Here is a 5,258-nt window from a genome sequence, read left to right on the forward strand (position 1 = left end):
CAGATTCGGGTCTTGAATTATTACTCATCCATTCCGATCACTATGGGGTCTAAATTCTAATATTTCTTATGGGATTTCTTAGTAAGGAATCCCAGTTGAATTTCTGTCAGCATGTGGGGATTGCTGTTCTGGAAAATAAATAGCATCACATGGAATTCAGATCATGTGGAACGGAAGGAGTTTGCATGGCTCAGATTCCTTATTAGGGAATCCCTTTAAGAAATACCACAAATTATCTCCCTGTGTTTCTTTTAAGTAAACCAGGGGCATATGACGAGACGCCGGCTCCATTTGGGTGCTGGTTCACTCTGCGTTGAAATTCTAGTCAGCGTCACGTCACGTGCAGTTTGGCGATGCACAATTGTAACAGGAGAAATCCCTGACATTGCCAAAGATTCTACATACAGTGCCAATAACATAACCAGTGTGTGTATGTGTGTGTGTGTGTGTTCCAGGCTCAATATTTTGCTTTACAATTTGTAATAATCACGTTGAGAGGGATTTGAGTCCCAACGTTTTTGGAAGGCATGATCTTCTCATCGTCTCTGTTTTACCGTAACTCTTCTCAAAATACAAGCTCTAACCTTGTTCGCTTACTGCTCTGAACTCGACATCCATTTAAATCGGACTTTCTGACAGTATTATTGTGTCGAACAGTTTGCCATTGTTTTATTCCAGGGGGATTTCTTTCCTTGTTTCTATCTTTTGCAGTTTGTTATTTGCCCATAGGGGCAGCGTCAGTATTAAATTGTGGAAGAAAAATGAATTTGAAGGATAATGGGAGCAAGCCGGAGATTTGGATTAGATTAGTTCATGTGGAGAAAAGTACCAGCGCAGATTTAACGTGCCTGTTTCTATATGTATTCTCTGACTCTGTGATCCTGCTGGAAAGTACCCCAAACTTTTGTTTTTTGTTCGATTTATTGTTTTTGCCAGATTCCTCTTCCACTTTTCAGTCTCCCGACGTGTGTGGGACTCACCAAGGTGGCTCCAGGCGCACGAGGAATTTAAGTCACATAGGGAGTGTCATTTTTTAGTCTAAAGTGGAAATTGGAGCACTGCCTCACTCTGGTGGCACTGCGCACGGTGTTGCAAACTCAGCTTGAACCCATCATAAGACAAGCCATTCTGGTGAAGGAGCTAGCTCGGATTGATGTGCGTGTGCTGTCTCAAATAAATGCAGTGTGCGTATAAAATAAGCACGTCACCTGTACAAGTCACGTCCCACACAAATTATGTACAATTTTCATCTCGATGCATGTACAGCTTTCATGTGTCGTGTTACGCCGTTCGACTTTTTGGATGGGTTAAACATTTTTGTGCAAAGCTGATTATGCTTTGACAAGTGAACACAGACATATTAATACGGATGCAAACTGGACACAAAGACACTGCTGACAAAATCCTGATGTAAGCAAATAGCTTTGGGTTCCTGTCATAAGTTACCGCTGGGACCGTCTCTTCTCCTTAAACGGGTCTGACTTCCTTGTCTATTGCCTGCAAGAGGATTCCATGGGATTTAACTGTTTTACATTGATTCACTAATGCTTTCACATTCTTTAACACTTTGAGGATTTTGTTCTGCTCATGTGGCCCCGGCCTCTTGCATGTCCCCCATGTTCCATCATCGATGGCTGTGCTTTCAGCCACTACAGCCTGAAACTATGAAACGCTTTTCCTCTAACCCTTCGTCTTGACCCTTCCTTGCCCCATCCTTGCCCATCTTCAGATCTTGTCTGAAGACATTCTCCTTCGACTGTGCCGACAAAATATGCAGTCAATTCACTTTACAGTATATTCTTTGAGACGTTTCGAAGTCTTAATAAGGCACTATATCAGATGCAAGGGTTATTATTATTATTATTATGATGCTGCATCAAATATAAGGATTAGTGTAGGAAGAAAAGTGCCATTGAATTATTCACACTGTACAGTAATTTATTCGAATGGTGTTTGACTTCAGAGGAAAATAATTTAAACAGAGCCCCAAAAAACACAGCTATTACTCAATGAATTAATGGACAAAACTAACATTCAAATGAGTTTCCCTATCACAACTGGTCAGTGAAGGATTATGCGGGTTAACAACACTTTCAAAGTGTGAAGCAAGCCTATATTTTCTTGCACTGCAGAAACAAGAAATAGCATTAAATCAATCAGAATTTAGTCTTAATGCCTTCCAAAAGTCAGATTATTTTAAAATAAGTGGCTGGATGTGCACATGAGGAGGTAAATTGGTCGCTATGCGGAGAGGCCCGGTGTGATTTATTTTCCCATTTGGCAGAATTATAAAAACTGGAAGCTGTCACATTTTGACTTCCCTCAACTTCACGCATCTTTGAAAGCACAGTCAAACAAACCCCTTTTGCAATGGTCACCATGGAGACCGTGAGTGGGGAAAGCACAAAAAAGCCACACGGCCCTGCTTTATATGCACAGCAGCCACCTTGTTCAGTGGCCAGGGATTACTGCAATTTCCGATCTGACACACCCAGTGTTAAAATTTCTGCACTTTAAACACAGCTCTAGTAACTGAAACTCACAGCCAGCTGGTGCACTGCCAGTGTACTAGGTGAGTGCACACTTGCAACACTTCATTTTCCATTAGAAAAATGATGAAAAAGCAATTAAAGTGGGTGTACAGTAAACTGTAGGAAACAATTTGTTGAAGCTTTTGCGTGAACAAAGGGTATTTGTGGAGCACGACGGAGTTAAATCCTATCAGGACAGTGCATAGGAAAGTGGATCTTTAGTGCACTCTTGATTTGGATTTAATCTGAACCATCAGGCAGTATGAATCGAGCAAAATGCAATGGACAGAGTGGTGAGACAGCAAGTTGGTTCTTTTAACATGTAAAGCAGAGAGTGTAGGATGCAGGCTTATCCTTACCCCTATGATCGTCTCCAAAGTCACTTTTCTCCAAACTGGAACCTGATGTAAGGCCCTCACCCACTTCGCTCTACCAGCAACGGTTGACCCTATAGCCACCATGCCCCTGCCTGGTGGAACTCCCTCCCTATAACCTTCCATCTCACCTCCACTCAACCTGTTCACCTAAAAGCTACCTAAAACCCTACCTTCGACCATCCTATGGTCACCTCGTTCCTCCATCTCCTCAATCACCCTCCATCCCGCTTCAGCGTTAAGCTACATCACCGTAATGTGCTCTGAGACGTCATCTCAAGTTCCTACTGCAGCTGCTGTTATCTTATATAGACAGAGTGAGGGGAAACCGGGAGAGGAGTCAATCCATCTCCTGGGCACCTTCTAGATACCGATACCTGCGAATAGGTTGACCACCACTGACCCAAATATTGCATTCAAACCTGTATTCGTGGATGTCTGCGTGTACGCATGGAGCATTTCCAATTACGTTCAGCGTGCATTAGGGACAAAACTCTATTTCCATATCATAGTGGCTTTTAATCATGAGTGCGGGTTGCAGAACAATTGAAGAAAATCAGGGACAGTCCTGGTAATTCGTGGATCGTTGGGACCTCTGACAGTACTCGTGAAGAACAGCACAGCAGTGATAGCAATCATTGGTGGTAGTTACCAAGTAAGATAATAGATCAGGAAACCAAAGCTATTACCATTTGAATGCAGCCATTCTAGATGTAGCACTCCTCTGCTAAATTTCCTCCGGTAACTGCTGTGAAATGGACTAAAGCCAAATCAAATCAGGGATGAAATGTATTCTCAGAGGCAGACTACAAGCGCCTCATATGAATACTTTAAGAACACGATAGTCTCGTTACCCAGAATTTTACACACTTGTTAAAAGTCTCTCTTTGCCTCTTGCTCAGTGCTCCATTCACATGTAAATGGCATTTGATTTCCTGAGCAGTTAACTTGAAAAATTATCTTTACCCACAATCTAGTTTGTTTAACTGTATTAATGCAGTTCAGTGCAGAGAAAAATAAAACGGTCAATTCAAGTGTGCAAAATAAAAACAAGCCAACATTCTTCAGGTTTATATGAACTGTGTGATGTTTATAAACCAGAATTGGGTGTTAACAATGGCATCAGATAGCTGAACAGTGTTCCACATTTTCTGGCACAGCCATGTTACACATTGTACGTAACAGTTCAAAACAATGGCTACTTTTGCCCCTATGTCACTGATGCATTTATAAACTCCTCCTATTATTCCCTGCTCCTTTATCCCTCTATTCTCCCCCATGAATCTTGGGCAAGTTTCCTTACTCCACACGCCTAATAATAATCCCTCCAAAAACAATAATAAATTGGTCATTTTCAATCTACGACTGTTTGTGGGACATCGCTGTGCACAATCGGCTGCCGCGTTCGCCCACAAATATACAGTCAATTCACTTTACAGTGTGTTCTGTGAAGCGCTTTGGGACGTCCTCCCGACGTGAAAAGCGCTATATCAAATGCAAGGATTATTATTATTATTATTATGTATGCAGTTAAGTTCTTCTTAAGTGCATTGATGCTTTTTGCTTCATCCCACAGCTTCTGTCAGTGAGTTCCACAGTGGGAGGGTGGTGGGGTCCAGGACATTGGACTTGTGAGCTTGATTCTGTGATGGAAAGGCATTAGAATGGAATTCTGGGAGGACCAGATCAAGTGGGCCGAGGAGCCTTCTTCATCCTATCCTCGGGTCTGATCTCGATTGATTTACACTCTCCCAATGCACCGGTTTCCTTTTTTTATTTCACAATGATTCATGTCAGTTCTGGCTCTCGTGTAATTCAACTCGTGCTTCAGGACAAATGGGACAATCCCCATTATTCAGCTGGAGCACCGCAATGCTGCAAACGACACTCTCTAATGAGCCATCCACATCATTAAACGGAATTTGCATTTATATGATGCACAATTTTGTGGGATGGGATGAACGGGAGCACAAGCATTTTAGAATTCCATTTGCATTCGCTGCCAATAAATCCGTGACAGGAAGGCGGTTTCATTGTAATGACGGCTGTAAAACTGATCTTTAAGAACAGGACCTGAATTCAGCATTAGCCTGTAACTCGACAGTAAGTTCAGTGGAATCTGCTGGGCAGGGATCTAGGTGTGGAACCTGTATTATATCCAACAGACTAGAGGAGAGTTTGATTTTTAAACCAATGCCTATTTACTTATCGGCAAGGATAGAATCCCGTGCCCCCTAATCAGCTTATAGTTTTTCCTTTTTTTTAAATAATAATTTTCATAAGGTCAAAGGGATACAGATGGAAAAGGGCCGTTTGGCCCATTTGATCTAATTCTTTCAAAATACCAATAAAT

Source organism: Callorhinchus milii, unplaced genomic scaffold (genome assembly GCF_018977255.1).
Source record: "Callorhinchus milii isolate IMCB2004 unplaced genomic scaffold, IMCB_Cmil_1.0 Scaffold17, whole genome shotgun sequence".
Taxonomy (NCBI): Eukaryota; Metazoa; Chordata; class Chondrichthyes; order Chimaeriformes; family Callorhinchidae; genus Callorhinchus; species Callorhinchus milii.